The sequence below is a fragment of the Athene noctua genome, chromosome 4 (assembly GCF_965140245.1).
Source record: "Athene noctua chromosome 4, bAthNoc1.hap1.1, whole genome shotgun sequence".
Lineage (NCBI taxonomy): Eukaryota > Metazoa > Chordata > Aves > Strigiformes > Strigidae > Athene > Athene noctua.
The window spans coordinates 26,114,713-26,135,038 of NC_134040.1; the positions used below are offsets into that span (position 1 = coordinate 26,114,713).

Here is a 20,326-nt window from a genome sequence, read left to right on the forward strand (position 1 = left end):
ACAACCTAAAGTGTCTGATCTGGCAAATAAGTGATGTACTAAGTACAATGAACTGAGTATGAGATCTTCATATGATCATTGCTGCTGTATTTTTAAAAGACAACAGAAGTATTGCCAATCTGTAGAGTGTGTATTGTTGCTATCATTTACACCACAAGAAGTCTGGATAGAGCCATTACTATTCCTATATATTGTAGTCACAATTTTTCATCTAAAATTTCGTTTCCTTCTGACAACCACCATGATATTCCATAAATTATTCTTAGATATGAGACTGCAAAGAACATTTCTGAAAAGTCCTGAATAAAAGTACTCTGAATAATGCATATGTAAAACAAAACAATTTGACTCAAATATAGTGTATACAGTATGAAGGATTTAATTCAGAAAGCTCTCTTTTGATATAGTATTTTTCCCACAACCCATTAAATACTGAGTATTACCAAAATGAAGCAATGCTGCTGAAGTTAAAATAAGAAATGTCCTACAAACCTGAAATGCCCTTCTTGTTATTTAGTTATCTCAGAAGATGAGTAAGCCAGGTGGAAGCAAATACAGTCTTCATTCTACAAAAATACTCTCAATGGAGCTGCAGTGAATATAAATTTATTAGTATATTTTAAATGTAGCACTTTTATACAGTGAAAGCAAGGAAACCCAAAATGAACTGACTTTTTTGAGAGTATGGTGCAACAGAAGTAATAAGGATACCAAAAAATCATAGGTATTAATTTAAAAATACACCCTCTGCGCAATTTATGTTTGTCATGTTATCAAATTAACTCTACTTTGTGAGAGACTGCATTGCCTCTTAAGTATCTTCCACATCAGTTACTTATATTTTCCTGTTTTCAAGGTTACATGGTGTTCACCATCCTTTCTGCCCAGAAGGAATGGAGAAAATACTAGAAAATAACAGGGGGACTTTGTCAAGTCATGTGTGTATCTGTCCCTTTCTGATACATTCAGACTTTCACCATTGTTGGTAGTGCCCGAGGTCAGAATAAAACTTGCCCTACAGGATCACACCCAAGTTCAGCCTGATATAATAATTACCTGTGGAATATGTTATGTTTCAGATTCTACAGAAGAAGGTTTCCAAGGGCTCTGCACTAAGCAGATGGGGGATATCTATTTTAGGGCTATTTTGATGGCACATTTTAGTTTAGCTTCTGAGTTCAGGAAGCTCACACATCCCCCAGGGACATCCTAAACTTTAGATGCTATTACCCTTAGGCAGCTGTGCATGTGTAAACTAGGTGAATCCTGTGCATGTGCATGGCCTGAGCTGCCAACTGATAAGGAAAACATGAGTTTTCCTTCTTGGGGACATGTTTCCCTTCACCTAGATAATAATTTTTACACAGCTGGAACAACTGGTACCTTTGAAAACCCTATCCTTTTGTAAAATTTAGATAAAATTGGCTAAATCATTTAAAGTCAGCCAGGGCAAGAACTGGCAGACAGACGAAGTACACAGCCCCGTAGGCCACGTTTCCTTAGAATTAGACCAAGCAAGCACTATACAGCCCATTACTGCACTGGACTCCTCCCGCCACGCCTCAGCAATGAGCTCGTGTGCTCTTAAATCAGTTTTATCAGTCAGAGGCACATCTGACTGTCACACAGTCTATTAATTTGTAAAATTATTCTACCTTTGGATAGCAGGGGTCACCAGTGAGGCTTGCGTAACAAGCCCGGCAAAGGCTGGAGCGCCTTTGCCCGTCAGAGGGTGAGCACGGGCTGCCTCAGCACCACAGGGTGCGGGGGCCGAGAGGGAGCGAGCCGCTGCGCGGCGTGTCACAGCAGGCGGGTTGCACTTAAATGGGGGGCGGGACGCTACGGAAATGCTCAGCTTTGGGGCTTGAGACGACAGGCACGGGTACCTGGGGCCAGATGGGGCCTTTATAGCTCTCATAAGAAAAACCCCACAAACGGGGAAACTGCCCGTCCCGCCGGGAGAGGGAGCGCACCGCGGGCGGCCCCGCCCCGCGCGGCCACGCGTCGCCCCTGCCCGTGGGCGCGCGGAGAACGGCGGTCGGCTGGCGGCAGCGCGCGCCTCCCGTCGCGGGGCAGGAGGTGGAGCCGGCGGCGGGGCGGGGCCTGGGCCGCCCGCCCCGCCCCGGGCCCGCTTGCCCCGCCCCGCCCCCGGGGCCGGAGCCGCCCGAGCGCGCGGGGGAGGGGCCGGGAGCGGCGCCCGTGGGGACCCGTTAGCGCCGGGGAGGGATCGCTCAGGGCCCGCGGCCTGCCCCGGCAGAGCTGGCGGCCGCCGGGGCGGGGCGGGGCCGGGCGGGAGGGGAGGGGAGGGGAGGGGGGTGCCGGGGCCTCCTCTGCGATTTTTTTTTCTTTCCCGGACCTTGAGAGGTGAGAAGGGCGGTTGGGGCCCGGCAGCGAGCGGAGGGGGTCTGGGGCTGCCGGGAGGGGGAGGAGAAAGCGAGGAGGAGGGGGGAGCGCGGCGGCGGCGAGGGGCGGGCTCCCGCTCTCCCCTCCGCCGGGCTCGCGCCCGTCCGCCTGTCTGCCTGTCCGCAAGCCCGCCCGCCCGCCTGCCTGCCTGCCTGCCTGCCCGCCTGCCTGCCGGCGGTGGTGCGCGGCTGGCGGCCGTCGCCGCCCGCGGAGCGTCCCGGGGGGGCGGGGGAGGGGTAACGGTAACGGTCCCCGGGCGGGGCGCGGCCCAGGACAGGCGCTGCCCCCGAGCGGGCGGCGCCGGCCTGATGCGGGACGGGGGGGCTGTTGTGCAGGGCCGGCGCGCGTGGGGCCGCGGAGATCTGTGTCCCGCCGGGCGGGGCAGCCGCCGTGGCTGAGCCGGTTCGAAGCGTCCGGAGCGAAGACCCGGTAAAAGTGCAGTTAACAGGCTAGGCTTTCAGGTATTTGCCCGTTTGTCTCCTAACCGTCACGATCGTTAGTATGAAATAGTGAAAAACTAAATTTTTTTTTTTTTGAGACTGGTCGAACAGAGTAGAGCAGCGACTACGAAATCACCAAAATGGGGAGTGGTGTTACTACACGGGAAAAAACGAAGTGTTGAACATCAAACAACTGCTGTTTATATGTATTATTGGTTCATGTTTTTCCTTAATGCCTTTTTGTGGCTGGGCTTTGAACTCGCGCTGGTGTAGCTGTGTGAACAATGATGTAGCTTAGCAGTGCAGCCGAAGTCAAGCCGTCTAGGGCTCGTTATCAGGGTGTTTTAACAGTCGCGTCAAGTTTTTATCCCGTTATGTCAGAACAGTAAAAGGGGAAGGCTTGTTTGTTTCTTTTACTTAAAAGTTAATTTTAAAATTAAATAAGCTGAACTCCAAATACAGTCTTATTTTCAAGTAAAAATACCACTCAAGTCTTCTTACTAGCATGAACAGGAATAAAAACTTGAACTTGTGATGATGTCAGTATAGCTTTTGTATCGAGACAAACTCCATGTGTTCTTTTTAAAAACAGATCACAAGATGTGTTTTCATTAGCAGTTCATTAATTTTGCCAGAAACAATCTCTGATCATTTCTCATTAAGGTAGTTTTGCATGACAATTTCCAGAGGCATATGTGGACGAACGTTAAAAAACAAAAAAACGAAACAAACAAACAAAAAAAAAACCACCACAAAAAAAAACCCAACAAAAGCCCCATTCTTGAACTTCATAGGTGCATTCCTGATAGGGAGGATTGTGTGCCCATCTGTTTTTCCTGTTTTCCTCTTGCTGAACAATGCTAAGGAGCATAAATCAGGATAGAACCAAAATAATAACAACCCTAATCTGAGTCAGACAGTGTTTTCCTCTGCCATGTGTCAGCTTCATTGAACTGCCCCCCAATTATGTCCTCTGGATAGGCAGGTCCACTACCAAAGCCACCACGTTTACTCCATGGCCATAGATTTTAACACATTGTGCTTAAGAGAAGTGCAATAACTGCAAATTCAAAATAGAAAAGAATTTGTGATGGTCGGACAGTAATTGCAAACTGTGGCCAACAATGATAATTCTTACTGATGAACTTACTGATGAACTGTGGGCTTTTGTATCATCAGTGCTTTTAAAAAAGGTGGTTCTTTAGTTACGTTGGTGTTTTTTTGTTGATGTAATTCAGTGTTTCTTGATGTGGTAAAGAAGATTACCTGATCAGATGTAACATGACCCAGTATGAAAGTTTCCACAGTTTTTAAGAAATTACAATGTGATTTTACATTTCCCTTACAAAGCTCTTACAAGGGGACAGTTTGTCTCCTGCACTACCAATTAAATTGCCTTTTATTATAGCAGTCCTACCAAGTAGAAGAATGTATTAATTACAAACCTAACTATCCACCATTTGTTTTTTTCATAAAAACAAAATAATTGTTAAACTTTCACTCAAAATTGTCAACAAAACAACTGCTGATGATAAATACGTGTATTGGCTGTATGGCCTAAAAAACCAGTCCTATCAGAGGGATGAGTTTATGTGCTCCAGATGCAAGAATGAGGTGATACTACTATTCAGACAGGTAGTAGAAAAGATCAGACCATTAAAGGTCTAATATTAGGTATCACATTATGCATGCAGGTGTCCCATAGGGCTACGTTTTCTTTCACTTTAAATGCCAGTACTCAATTTGTTTGGTGCCGAGCCAAAAGTAGACACGTACTGTTTCAGCAGGCTAGCTTTTTCTGAGAAGAGGTCTTGATTTGACTGGAAAATTTTTAGTGGCTTGTAAATTGGAAAGGGTTGAGAACCACTGTAACTGTAAGTATGAATTTTCATTGAAGCATTTTTAGTGGTGGTACTTGACTTTATTCACCAATGTTACTCTTTGGCAATAGTGTTTGGTTTAAGTGCTTCATGTGGCAGAACAATTCTTCACTGCTCTTTCCTTCATGGAATTGTGACTAGCCGAAGATCAGAATGAAAATGCACTGAGGTTATTTAAAAAAAGAAAAGATACTGTCTTGTTACCCAGTGTTTCTTGAGAGTTTGTTTTTAAATTTCATATTAATTTCCCCTCTTTTTTTGGAGCCTTTGCTGATTAGTGTGTAACCTGAAGGAACCAAGGTGACAGTTGTGTAGTGACACACTTTTATCGTCTTCCTCTCAAAGTTCAGGAATCACAGGACGAGTGGAAGGAATAGAGTAGGTAATCTGCTTTCAGGATTTTTTATTTTTTTTCCCCAATGGCTGCCTCTTATCTGTTTGTACTGTTATTTTTCTGCTTTTAGATCTTTTTTTCTGCTACCTCACGTTTTTGGAAAGGGACGACAAATGGAACTACATGATTCTTTGAACACCTAGAGATCATTCTGGTGTTAGAGGTAATTATTGGATTTACTGAATTCTAGCAATAAGTTTGAAGTGCTAGGGCTTGGACAATAGGCCCAAGCCAAAGTTGACCTATAGATGAATCCTGTATTCAGCAGAACAAAGTTATGCTACAAGGAATGTGATTTTAGCCCACAGAGGTGTTGGGTCTTCCTTACACCTGAAATTTCATCTTTTTTGTGTTGTATATCTTGTGAGGGTAGCTTCTGGTGAGCTTCTAGTGACTTTGCTTTTATGGGCTTCACATCCTAGTGTTTGAAACATTTTAATGTGATTTCATCACTTCTGCTCTTTATCAAAGCATGCTTTATAGAAGACTGTCAGTATTACTATAAAATTCAATTTTAATCTTTTCAAAATGCATGAGAACCCTCTAACTTTGAATCTTTTCATCATTATAGGAAAAACAGGAAAAGTTGATACTGAATCTGTAAGAGAAAATACTGCTTTAGAGAAACACTTATGAATAGAGGCCTACCAACTGCACAGTCAAATCTCATTACTCCAATAATACTGACTGGCTTTCACTTTCTTTCTTTTTTTTTTTATCAGGAGAGTAGTAAGACTGTTCTAAGCTAAAGCAGTTTTCAAAGGAAATAGCTTTGACGTTTATACAAAGCAAAGGGATAAAAGAGTGTTGAAAACATGAATACATGCAAGAATCTAGCTTTATGTGAACTCTGTAAAGTAAAACACTGCTGAAAAAGTAGTGGTGAGGGTGAGAAGCTGTCCAATTAATTTAGGAATACTAGGTTTTATTAAAATGAAAAAATCTCCTTTCTTGACTGTGGGATCTCTCTGCTTTGGGAATGTTGATAAGGAGTCGTACTCCTTGATTGTCTAGAATTTATTCATGTCATGATACGAATACAGGAGAGGTGGTCTTTCTCGCTGTTCATGTCATCATCTGTCACAGCACTGGCAATTTACAGTATACACAGCATTTTTAACAATTTTAGGTTTAATTTGTTCTGTTGTGTATTTTTATACCTCTCTAGTTCTTGATAAACTTTTTGACATAGTATATTGTAGTATTAATTTGATTGGAGGGGGCTGTAACCTTTGACTAGCTTTCCAGGAGCAAGAGGTCTAGAGGAATGCTACAGTTCTACATGCTGGAATAACAGGAAATCTGTTTCAAATAAATTTAGCCCAGAGTGATAGCTGAGCACCAGCTGCAGCATCCTTCAAGGCTATCTGCTGAGACAGTTCTATCCTAGAAGTACACAACTCTTGAGACATAATTTTCGTTAAGAGTGATAACAAAATATTTGAGAATTCTGGGTGTAGTTATTACAAGGTCTTCCTTTTCTTTGGGCATTTTCTCTGTGTGGCCGTCACACTCATGAGTTTGGGAAGAGTTTGAGTCCACTGCCATCCTCTCATTTCAATATATTGCTCCTTATTAAACTGTTGGGAGACATTTCAGTATTCTTGTTTTCTTTTGTATAGATATATTATAAATTTCTTTCATCTTTCAAATACTCACTTCTCCCCCATTGGTGCACCAAAAAAACCTGATGTATTTTTAGTTAGTATTGTGAGTATTTGGGCTAAATGAAATTCATCCTTATAAGCTTCTTATAAATTTATATCAAAATAACACTTTAGTATTCTTATTTCTCTGGTCCCAAAGAAGAAAATGCTTGTAAGACACTTAAGGAGCTTTTTCCATGTTTATGGTTGCCAAGGTGATACAGACTTTGGCAAGTAATTGGCAGTCAAACCACTGGCACTGGCTATGGTAATCACTGGTACCCAACAGGAGAGTGTTTGTTGTTAGCCTGCTGTGCGTTTTCCTTCAATGCAGGCTTACAGAACACCAACACAAGAACCTGTTTCTCACTCTGCATTGCTCTCATCGATACTAAATATTTTAGTATTCTATAGCAGAATGATGCTTTGGTACCTGATGCTGCAAACTCAGTGCCCAGTTGGGAGATTGGGAGTCACCTGTTTAAATTTGATGTTTTCTTCTCTCTTTACTCGGGTCTGATAAATAAAAAGCACAGGGTTATAAAGAACATGAGAATGTAACTCAAAACAAATGTCAGTTGGTTCTTCTTCAGCCTTGAGATTCAGCTCTGTCTGCAAAGATGCTGACATGGTTTTATTTATCCTCTCCCTTGTCTGTTTAGAAATCTTTCCCAGATAACCTGTTAACACAACAGCAATATTGATAATCAGAAAATTATCATTGAGTCACATATATATGGCATCAAGCAACTGGGGATACCAGTCCTTCTTGACTACCATATTTGCTGGAAAATAATAGGCTTTATTTAATTTCTGGTCATAAACAATTGACCTCCAGTCAGGTTTTTTTCCATCTTCCTTTTTTTTGCCTTTTTCCATTTCTTTCCCTCTCAGTCAATCTATATCCTTGTTGGTGGTATCTTCCACCATGAATGACATGAACACTTTCTAAGCTTTAAAAATTATTAGAACTGCCAAGATTCCCCAGAAATTACTTTCAGAACAGACTTCCCATTTTCACTATTTTGCAATAGTTCAAAATGGGGTAGCTCCACTTACCAAAATAGCTGACCTCCTTCAGATTGTCAGAATTTTTAGTCTTGGCCCACACCTTTTTCTCTAGTGGTCAAGGAAGTTAAAAAGAATTTGAAACAAATGCCAAAATGTACTCCAAAGAGAAGGAACTGAAAAGGTGAATCACTGTGGGAGAAATCCTTATTGCTGTCTTACTACAAGTACAATGACTAATTATCGGGCAGGGCTGCTGATTAATAATTACGTTTTATGGACTATGTTGGCATTTTTCCAGAGGACAAATTTCTGTAAAGTTGAGAGAGGTACTGATTTCAATCTGTTCAGAGGAATACTTTGCCAATTAATTACCTCTTCTGGCAATTCTGAGTGCAACTGATGTTAAAAATCCGGATGTCTTCCATAACAACAGGATATACTTTGAAGAAGAATTTTTGATTAGTAACTTGGATTCTTCCAAGGGCGTCCATCAGATTTTCAGAATTAATGGAAAACTCTTTATAAAATTGTACAAGATATTTTTGTAAAGCAGTGACATTTGAGGTAGAGCACTGGCTTCATCTTTTCAAAAATGTCTGGATAGACTTCTCCTATTGCATTAGCTGATACTTTTGTCAAAATAGTCAATATGCATTGTATTGATTCTATTGAAAAGAATTTAACTTAATTTAAAACTTAATAAGAATTTAACTACCTTGCTTAAAATTTGCAATGCTTTCCAATTCAAAAAATTGCCACTTGAAATCAACATTCTACTTTTTATTTTGTGAGAAATCCTGTATAACAAATTCGGTGGTGGGGCAGTTCTTGAAAGTATATCAAGTGTTCTAGACATCTTTTTACATATAGACTATAAGTGCTTTCCTACTTAAGGGATAAATACCTTTTTAACTTTGAGAAATGTCACCTCTTACAGTTTCAAAAAGCCACAGCTTGCCCAAGTGTTTTGCATAATTAGAGCCTTTGTAAAACCTCTTGAAAATGTAAGGTATTTCTCATGCGTACACTTACTGGATTTTATATGGGGGAGAGGAGGAGCAGAATATGTCTTACCTGAAAAAAATAAAAGCCTAAGTAACTAACAAGAGTTCTGCAGACAGCTTGATGTTTTCAGATCTGTTTCTGATAGTCTTTCCTTAATTATTTTCTGTAGGTTCCAATTGAAGACTTTTCGTTCAGCTAGATAGGCTTTCTGTCTCCAACAGTAAAGCAGTTCTCACCTTGACAAAGCATTACAACAGTAGCATTGGAAAGGATGACATTCAATGAAAAATTAATTCATTTTGTGAAATGCTGGTTATTATGAGACCAGAAGCATGATTATTTCTTTCATCACTCTTTATTTTGTGATTATAGTATTCTGTGTTTGGTTAAAAAGAAATCCTTCCTCTCCAATCTCAGTTCTGATCAGAACTTAAACCTGTAAGAAGAGAGGCTCTTTATTAGCTAGTATCTGAGGTACAACTTTCTTCTGAAAAGCCATATTAATAGCAATTTTACAAAAAAGAAAAGGGGAAAAAAAAAGACAATCTTTTGAAAAGCTAAACACAAACCATAAAAAATAGTTCAACTTTGCAGTTGTAAGTTTCCAGTTGAGTGAAATATTTCTATTTTTAAACTGCTTCTGCTGTAGCTGCTTCTTACTAGTTTCCCTGAAGTTCGTTCTTTTAATCTTTTTAAATTAGTGTAATTAATAGGCAGTATATTTTAAAAGCTGGACTTAGATGGAGCAGAATGTAGTTCCTATTCTTCCTTCCATGTTTCACAATTATTTCAGAATAAGGGAGAGGGTGTGATAGTATGATCTGCTTACGGCTTTGTAACCCTCTCAAGCTCAGTTACTTATTGGTAGCCATATTCTCAGCTGCAGGAACTGTTTACACATAATGTTTTTTAATATTAACTTTTGAATAGGAAGATTTTGCAGCCTATTTCACTTTCTAAGCACTCCTTTTTCTTTTTTTTTTTCTGCCACTTTTGCATCCAGCTTCTATATATGTTGTTCATAAAAGGGAAAGAGCAATAAAGGGGGAAAAAGAGAGGAAAGAAGAATGTGTGGTCAAGTCTTTATACCATCCTGTTCTTGAAAATTTCTTTCAAACTATGCTAAACTATCATGCAGTTGTAGCTATTCAGAACCAAAAAAAGGAGAGAACTACATTATCTCAAACCTCTTTTAGGTTATTTTTTAAATGCTGGTATCTTCCATCTCTTCCACCTCCCTTTCTTTCTCCGACATGTTATGAAGCTGTAAGAGGAAGTACCCCTAACATTTTGATATGGGCTATATAGGCATGATGATATAATCTGTCTAGTACAGATTTAAGTTGATTTGGGTGGAGATAGTATCATTTTAAAAAAAGTGCACACCATTCTTATGCTTACTGTAGCCTCAGTTTGAGCCAACAAAACTTGTCAAATTCAGGCTAAAGTATACTTGTAGAACAGATGAAATATTCACAGCACCTGGCTATGTAATATGGTACATATTCATAGAGTACAATAAAACAAGAATCAAGTCCAGAGAGGTTTGTGAACCTGAACTGTAAAGAATACAAATAGTAGTATGGCTGAATTACCAAATTATTTAATGTTTACAAGTAGTGCATGTGGTGAGGAGACATAGGAGAAGCTCAAAGGAAGGTGAGTTTTTTGTCAGTAGTTTTGGTGATTGGATTGTTTACAAGCAAGTTCTTACTTGTTACCAGAGTAGACATTTTATGTTGACTTTTGCACAAATAAGCTATTAGACTGACAGTTACCTTCCAGATGAGTAAGCCATTCTACATTGAGTATTCGTTATATCCATATGCATCTGTCTGGTAGATATTCTAAAGTATACTCTAATATTCTAAAAAGAAGTCAATTTGAATATTAAACGATCACTTGGTCCTTGCCAAAGATGAAATCAAAGTTTAAATCTTGCTGTTTTACATGCAATAAGAGAAATGGTATTTTGGATGTAAATGTAATCACAAGCTTGTGCATTCAAACGATAATTAAAGCATTAAGTAAGTAGAGCATTTAACAATGTTATCATAGCTTGATAAGGCTTGGCAAGATCTTCACCAAGAACCATAGCATTTTAAACTTGTTAGTATTTTCCAAGGAAATAAAAGTAATTAACTGTAATTAACCTATGAGTTTATGAACATGTGGGCAGATCAAGTGATAAGTAATAAAGCGTAATTCTTTTGTACCTCCTCTCACTTCTTGACATTTTTTTCATTAGCAAATTCAAATTTACATTGCACCTTTGCATAAGAAGTTGACCAAAGAACAATTGTACTTAACAGATTGATAGTTTCAGTAAATAGTCAAACATTATTGTTTGAAAACTTACAAGCTCAGTGAAGTAGAAATACTTTTTTTAAATACTAAAAGCTAAATTAGGAATTCTTAGAACTTTGAGGTAATGGGAAAATGATTGCAGACCATCTAAATCTGATGAGATCTGCATGCAGTAGTACGACATGTCAGTTTTGTATTTCCCTTAAGATTTAGGCAGAGTTGATAAGAGAGAAAGAAAAAAAACACTTGGTAAGCAAATAATGAAAGGTTTTTTTCTCAATTATGCCTTCTGCTCCTGACAGTTTAGCCATCTGGGTTCAGAAGTTTTCTCTTTTTTGAGCGTGCTACTTCGGTAGTGGACCTCATACCCCTGAGACTGCCAACAGTTTGGATTAGTATCCTGTGTTCCTCCTGGCAGTTAATTTATATTGCTGTTGTCTGCTTCTCACTCTCTGTGCAGAACATGAAATGTTTTAGGATCCCTGTAAAAACAGGGGTGACGCAGCAATGATGGGGATCAATATGCCTCTTGGGACAGCTGAACAGTTAACTCTGCAAGTACTTTAATGATTTAAAGGTTTAATAGGTGGCCTAGATTTCTACCATTGTTGCCTTCTTTCTCAAGGTCATTTTAGTTTCGCACGGTTGCAGAAGGATAGGAGCTCATAGTTTTGTTTGAACAATGAGTCAGATATCGTGGTGATTTCTGTTCTACTTTGTTTCTAAATCCTGTGCTTAGGTGATATGTAGCCACTCAAGGTAAAGGCAGTTTTGCATACTCGGAATCAAAAGATACACAGCTTGTGAGTCTGTTAAGTTCCCCAGAGGAGCTGGCTTTATGTCTTTCAGTTTATCAGTTCCTCCCTAATAACATTTCTGTATACTTGCCAATTTCAGTCAAACTCTGGCAGAATGGAGCCCTTATTGTGTTTAAATTCCTGAAAGGTTTTGAAAATATGGGTAGGTAGGAAAGGCCAAATAAGTAATACTGGTTGACCTGCCAGCTGATGAGCCTGTCTGTTTCTGGGTCTGAACATGACAAAGGATTTGCTTGTCCCGGTGCTTCGCAGGGAGGGAAACGCATCCATGTGGGTGAGGGAGACTATGTAAGATGAAGCTTGCAGGACAACTGGAGTTATTGTTAGAAGAGCTTGTAAAATAAGTAACGGTGGAGAACCTGAGATTACTTCTGCATGGAGCTGCAGAGATGGAATGGAGAACCTAAGAAACCAGTTTTCTGATTATATGTAGGAATACCTGGTGACTTGATACATTGTTTAATCTGAGATTTAATAGTATCCAAATGCAGAATTAAAGGATATTTTTCCTTATCTGTCTCAGATACATATTCTTCTAAGCAACATTGACCCAATTTAGAGGACTAGTTTAGTTTGAGAGTGAAGGGGATAATTAAATGTACTGTGATTTGTTCTGCACGTGTTTTCCTAATAAAAGTTCTTTGAGCCAAATCACTGGTGAAATCAATGGAAACCTTTAATTAACATCTCTAATTTAATCATGTTGCTTTTACGACTTTGTGAAGCTTATTGTAACGCAAAAAACCCATCGTCAAGATACAATGCTTGCAATTAAAGCAAGTAATACAAGGCATTTTATTGTGTATTTATAAACAAATGTATGTATGATCCAATTCAAACAACTCTGGGACTATTTGATTATGAATACTGCTCTCTGGTATTGATCTCATTTTGGTCCTTAATTTCAAATTTACAGTTACTGCTATAAATGTCACTTGTTATGGAGAAATAAAATGAAAGAGTTGGGTTTTCTGGTCTACAAGTTAATACTTTCTAGTAATGTGTATCTGTCAGCTACTAGTGTGTCTAAATTTTTAGTAGTGATTAGTGATGATTCATCTCATAAGTCCTTAATTGGAATGGGAACACTGAAATGCTTTTTAAAAAATCTTTACTATAATACATATATTTCATAAGAAATTGAGATAATTTCTTTGACATTTCTTGTGTAGTCATCGCTTCATCTGTGTTCAGTGAACTGTATAAGGAGCAATCATCACTGGCAAGCAGAATTGAAAGAATGCTCTTCTGTGCCATACTGCTGTAGTAAAGTAAATCACATATATTTAGAGTTGGCATAGAAAATCGTAATACAGTACTGGAGAGGGGAGAATGTGTGCATGTACAGTATCCTTTTGATAATGTTCTAACAAAGTGCTTCTAAAGTATTTCTTTAAAAAGTAAGGCACTTACTACTTCTGTTTATAGGTATAAAAGATAAAAGAAATATTTCATTTAGGAGTGTGATGAGAATAACCTGTTATAGAGCAGTATTTCCATTCAGTAGCATGGAACTGATGCATTGAATTCCTCATATCCTGTGCATCTAGTTACTATGCTTGGCAGTCACTTTCAGTACTTGTAAGGATCATAATCACAAACTGGCAGTAGATCAAAATGGGTTTTTTTTCATCTGTCTAACCCTGAGCTTACCAAAATGGTTTATTTCTATCCAGCTGTTAATTTTAAGGCTCTGATGGCATAAAGGCACTTAATCAATGTGAGTACACAAATAGAATTAGGATGCTCATTTGATAGATTATGTTGCTTTCATATTACGTGTATGATAAATGCAGATTGTTATTCATTAAAAGTATTCTTGTCACAGCAGCCATTCCTGTAAAGTCAGTTCAAGGAAGGGACATGAATCCATAGAATAAGTAGATGATGGTCAACTAGAAACTTGATTTCTCTTTTGCCACATTACAAACAGATCAACATTTCACAGAACCACAGGATGGTTGAGATTGGAATGGACCTCTGGAGGTCATCTGGCCCAAGCCCTCCTGCTCAAGCTGTGTCACCAAAAGCAGGTTGCCCAGGACCATGTCTGGACAGCTTTTGAATATCTCCCAGGGTGTAGACACCACAGCCTTTCTGGGCAACCTGTACTCAGTCATCTTCACAGTGAAAAAGTGTTTCATTATATTTAGGTGGAACCTCTTGTGTTTTATTTTTGCCTGTTACCTCTTGTCCAACCACTGGACATCCCTGAAAAGAGCCTGGATCCATCTTCTTTGCACATTCCCTTCAGATATTTGTACACATTGATGAGGCCCTCTGCCTTGAGTCTAGGCTAAACAGGCCCAGCCTTTCCTCATATGACAGATGTTGCAGGTCCTTTGTCATCATAGTGGCCCTTTGCTGGACTCTCTCCAGTATGGCCATGTCTCTCTTGGACTGAGGAACCCAGAACAGGACACAGCACTGCAGGTGTGGCCTCACCTGGAGTAGAGGGGAATGGTCACCTGCCTTGACAAGCTGGCCACGCTCCTAATGCAGCCCAGGATACCATTATCCTCCTGTGCTGCAGGGCCAGATTGGTGGCTCATGTTCATAATGACCCCCAGGTCCTCTTCTGCCAAGCTGCTTTCCATCTGGGCGGCTCCCAGCATGTACAGACACATGGGCTTGTTCCTCCCCAGGTGCAAGATTTTGCACTTCCCCTTGTTGAGCTTCATAGGTTCTGAAGGTCAATCTTGCTAGTAAAGACAGTCAGAGGGCATTCAGTACCTTGGCCTTTTCCATGTCCTGTGTCACCAGGGCCCTGTCCATTCAGCAGCAAGCCCACATTTTCCCCAGTCTTCCTTTTGTCAGCTGTGGACCTCTGCAAGTTCTTCGTGTTGCCTTTGATGTCCCTTGTGAGATTCAGCTCCAGGTGGGCATACAGTCCTAGAATTCTTTTATTCCAAGGATTTTTATGAGAAGTTCTGTTTGACATCTGTGATGTTATGCACAATTGGGTTCATAAAATGTTGGGTGTATCTTGTGTAGATGTAACATTAATTCTTAAAACTAAATAGAAGTTCTGTTTCTCATATTAATGAGACATTGATAAGGTTTTCATAAACATTAATTTGGTACGTATAAACATTGATATGATTCTTAGAGCATTCTGCCTTTTAGTGTGATAACTGTTGGTTTTATACTTTGATCATTTGTGTTGCCTTTCTATGAACCCTGTATTCTGCAACACTTTTTGAATTGCAATGATCAATTGCACACAAGTAATTCCAGATGAGGTCATACCATTTGTTTTATAAATATGTAATAAAATATTATATCCTCATATGTTATCCCCTATGCAGCTGAAAGTCCTAGCTGGGGGGTGGGGGGTGTTAACTGAAGCTGCTAATTAAAGAGAGATCCTCATTGAGAGAGAAATAAATAATCAGTCTCCTGAGGTGGCTTTTGGTGTTAAATCATTCATTTAGAATGCTCAAGTCTCTATCTTGAAATACTTTTCTTCAGCAACTGTGGCATTGCATAGCTTGACATTTAAATGCAGTGTAAACTTTTTACCCACAGACCCTTATGTACTTCTCTTAGAAATTTGTGTAGTCTGGCATTGAGTGCTATCTTGTATTACCTAATCACTTGCAAATCTATTTATTTTACACTATTCTTTACACTCTTCTTTTACACTGTTCTTTTACTGTGTTGTAATCTGGTAGTTTTCTATATGGGTCCTAGTGTAGAGCTGTAATTTTTTACCAAACAAGCATCCACTCTGCTGTTGCAATGTTGGTAGTGTTGTTCTTTATCCATTTGTGGTGGTTTAAGCCCTGACAGGACCAGAGACCACGTTGCCGTTGCCCCTCCCCCACCCTCAGCCAGTCGGGCTGGCAGTGAGGCACAGACCCTGGGTTAAAATAAGAAGAAATTTAATACAACAATGTGATAAACAACCTGAACAACAACAGTAGCAAAGATAGCAACAATAAACAGCAATAACAGTAAGGAAGACAAAAGATATACAGAGAAATACCACAAATGGTTACGGAACAAGCCCGCCGTGTGCTTCCCACCACCAAAGTCACCAAGGAAAAAGTTCCCACGCTCCTGGACCTGACATCAGCATGGTATGAATAACCCAGCTGGAGATCCCTTCCCCCTCTCTCTCTGCTGGGGAAACTTAACCGTATCGTAGCTGAACCAGGACACCATTCTTGTGGGGGTTTTTGAAAGAAACTGAATACCTTTTGGTAAAATAAAACTGCTGCTGTCTTGGAAAAATACGAAAACGTCTTCTTCAGCTTGCCTGCAAATTTGCCTACAAAGATGACCTTGGTCATGTTTGTATTATCTTGTTAAAAGGAAACTATCTCCATGTTATTTTGTTTGGATTTGCCACAATCCTTCATTCTGTGGTATATGGTCTTCTGTAGCTTTATTAGGCAATACCTTCCTAAACTGGTTCTAAAGAATGGCTTTACTTTTAGCAGGACTTCTTTAAGTATCTGCAGAAAGGTGTTTTTGTTACCACACTTCCTTAACAGTGACATTTCTAGAAATTATTTGTGCTGGAGAAATGCTGTCTCTAGATGGATGGCTTTACCTTGTTTTTATTAGAATCAGTGGTACCAGTATTCCTGGAGTGTATGAACTGGGAATGAACCTTTTGCTTACCTTACCTTTGTGTGGCTACTTCAGCATTTTGGTACTGAAAACTGGTTTTGTGTTTTGGGGGGGTTGGCCTTTCACAGCATTGTCCATTTTGCATTATAAATGAGTTTTAACTGAAAAAACACAGCTGACCCGACGGACTCAGAGCGCAAACTTCTTGAGGGTGAATAAGCTTCAGGGGACTTACAGCCCAGTTCACTTAGGAATACTCTGCATTATAGTTTTACTTGTAGATGGTGCTTGGGTATTACTTGGGGAGACAGAAATCAATGTTAATGTTTTAGTGGTAAAGAAATTATAAGTACCTTGGAAGGCAACTATTGTTCTGTGTGAACCAGTATGATGCTTGAGCTAAAAAAAAAATCTAGGCTCTGACAGTGTAGTCTTCTAATACATATGGAAATCTTTCTCTCTCCCCCCCTCACCCGCCCCCCATCTGAATAAAATAAACAGCAAACCAGGCTGTTGCTCTGTACAGGTCTTTTCATGCTACTGTTGAGATGAGGGCTGTATAGTCAGTGTTTCTAAACATATGGCTTGCACCTCTCATGGGAAATGTGCAATGCAAAGTGGCAGAAAGTTGCGTTGTGGTGCCAGTGATTTGGCTGCAGCTTATTTCTGCCAGTCAGAACAATGAATTTAAGTACATACAGTCAGTAACTGTAGGGTGTTTCCTTCTTTTTCTCATGGATGAACTATACTGTTGTAAGGGTTCTTTTCACATAACCATGAATCAGAAGTGTTTACACTTATAAAAAACTTTAAGATAGGAAGAGACTGTTTTATAGAATCCCAGAGCATGAACATAGCTATATTCCTGAAGTCTTTGTTCAGCTGTTTTTGTAATTTTGGGGCTGGAATACAGGAATAGGGAAGAAAAAAGAAAGTAAACATTTAACATCTCTTTTAACGTAAGCGTAGTTATAAGGAGAGTTGCAGTTTGGGGTCTGTCTATAGCAGTTTTCTTTGGACAGTTATTGTAATGCCTCAAATTAATATTTGAGGGTTTAAAAATGCATTTTTAAAATGTGTTAAATTTTGAATGCTTTCTAATGCTGTAAGTATGCATTTGATTAATTAATGAACATCTTATGGTCAGTGACCCTTTCTTAAGTTTTAGAATACATATCTAGGATCACTAAACATTGGCAACAATATATTTATCACATCTTAATGGGTCTAGTTAGGTCCAAAATATATCTTTTTATATTTAATGCTTTTGTTAAGCAGTATTTTTTCCATAAACAACTCTTGCAGTCAAAACAAAGACTTGAATTATTTTGACATTTTCATTCTTAATTGGCACTTAAAGGGGATTGTTAATATCTTCTAAAGACTAGCTGAGCTTTTATGCCCCTAGATCTTCAATTTAGAAATGGATATATTTACATCCAGTTGACAGACTAAATACCTTGAAAATATTACATCTGAGTTGCCCTGAAGTTGAGTAGTGATAGGTTTTTGAAGCCGAAACATAGCAGTGACAGGAAAAATGTTACCATGAAAAGTGGCGTTGAGATTCAAATCTTAAAAGGGCCTCAAAAAACTATTCCATAAACATGTTTCTGTATTTGAAAATTTAACTGACTTCCTAGTGAAAAAGGAAAAGTCATAATGAATAAAAATGCTTAGACCTGATTATTTAAATAATAATTTTTCCATATTTTCCAGTGATGTACATAATAGAGTGTGTATCTTTCCTCCAAATATTTAGTAGAAGTATTTTAGGAATAAAAATGTTGTATAATTTTAACTAGTTATGTTGGATTGCAATCTTTCTTTAATACTTTTCTGAATAAACATATATAATATCAAAGAAAGTGTAGTAAAGTTTTTTATATCTCTGGAGATAAACTGTTCTTGGAGATCATGAAAAGAGCAATTTACAAAGCTGTCATGCTATGTTCTTGGTGCTACCTATTTGCACAATTGCTGATTTAACATACAGTGTGTATTTAAATGTTTACTTTTTGTTCACAAGCCATGATCTGGGAAAACTGTTCTCATGTCCCATTCCCCCCCAGCTAGCTACCTGCAGGAAATTATTACCTTGTGGAGCTGCTCATGTGAGAGAAGCTGAGTACTTAAGTTCTCAGGTGCTTCACTCTTAGGAATATCAGTCTGATCATTCAAAATTGTCTTCACAGTAAGCTTACACAATCTTGTTAATATGAACAGAACTATGTTCCCAAAGAGCACACTGTACCTGTATTTAAAATGCTGTTACGATTCACCACAAAATAGAAAATTATTCAGCTGCAACAGTGACAAAGGTCAGAAAAAGTGTGTATAAGCACTCTTGTTTTTTCATTAAATGAAAACTTGTGCGTTAGTAAATGAAAAAATATTTCAGAGCCCTTGCAAAGTCTATTTGCACTGCATTTGACTAAGATGATGCTATTCAGCTTACCTTTTTAGGAGGTTTCTCAGAAATGTGTTCATTCATTAGACAGACATATGATAGGAGGCCATAGACTGGGGGTGGGCGTTTGGATTTGAGAGCACCAATCACCAGAGGAGATTTCAAAGATGAGTTTTGCGTGGTCATAGTAAGTGGGAATCCTAAAACAGTTCCTCGTTTGACATCTCAAAAGTCTGTTAACTTCCAGCTGGGGATCTGGTAAAAGTTTTTGCATTGTTCATAGTAATAAAGATTGTCCAGAACAAGAAGAGGCCCTCAATTATTTCAGAGCAATGTTGTCAATTTAAACTGAAGAATTAAGTGGCACTTGTCTCATCATTTGTAATACAAACTTGCATCTGATTTATATGAAACAGAGAAATATTTAGGTATTTATGTGGTCTGTCTTAGAACTGTAATTTGGCAGAGTGTATAGGGGAGGGAGAGTTTGTATAATATGGAAGAATGAAAGAAAATAGAAAATGGTTTTGTCTGTTGGTCTCTTAAAACTACAGCACATCTTGTTTTATAATTGCTGTTTGAACCTATAGCTTCACAGACAAAGAAAAGCAGTAATTAGGCTGTATTTCCCAGTAAGTCACAAGAAAGTGCTGAAAAAGCACTAGAATTGGCAAATCTGCCATTGTCTTAGTAGACTTGTACTGGGACAGTTTGAATTTTAAATGAGTCTGTTACACAAGAAAGAATCTAGGTCAGTCCTTATGTATAATGAATTTACCATACCAGCAGTACTAAATGTATTTAAAGCTTCTTTTCATAGTTAAATGGGTAATTAAAATATACTTCTGTGATGAATGTTAACGTGCTTGTTCTGCTTCTCCACCCTTGATAAACACCTGACACCAACAGGAAATGTAAGGAGAGGATTAAAAAAAAAATGCTAGTTTGGTATTACTTCTTAAGCTGTACTGTAGTTTCATCCAATTTAAAGTTACACAAATTATGCTGTTTGAACGCTGCAGTTAAGCTTTTAACAATTAGCTGTATGTGTACAAAGGTCTGCATGTCGTATCATTTTGGTTAAACATCCGTACAGTTTTTATGCTGATATTTTAAATCATTAAATATTCTTAAATATTTATCTTTTTGTCTGTGTTTAAATGAAATCCCCGGCAAAGATGGTAACAACTGTGTATATTTACCTACTTAATCATCTCACCTTCCAAGTATCTTCAACTGTTTTCTGGACACGCTGCAATGGCCTTGGTATACAGTTTCTGGTGGGCAGGATGCTGGCAAGATATGCGTTCTGAAATTCAGCATCTCTTCATAGAGAACAGCTGGAATGCTGTTTCTATAGAAATGAGCTTTGCTGGCATCTGTGAGAAGCACTTTCATAAATAACTGTGTTCTGAGCAATGATGGGTGAACTTC

General features: G+C 38.9%; 1 protein-coding gene across 4 annotated transcripts in view; it reads left to right on the top strand.

The window, feature by feature from the left end:
* Positions 1–2,310: 2,310 nt before the first annotated feature.
* Positions 2,311–20,326, top strand: part of KLHL5 (kelch like family member 5) — a 64,246-nt gene continuing 46,230 nt past the window's right edge. For 2 of the 4 annotated variants that reach the window (XM_074904658.1, XM_074904660.1), the window contains exons 1-2: positions 2,311–2,364; positions 5,188–5,280. The gene's annotated coding sequence lies outside the window, so the exon portion shown is untranslated. Of the gene's footprint in view, positions 2,365–2,740; positions 2,865–5,187; positions 5,281–20,326 lie in introns of those variants that run through there. The other 2 variants (XM_074904659.1, XM_074904661.1) reach the window with 1 other exon arrangement.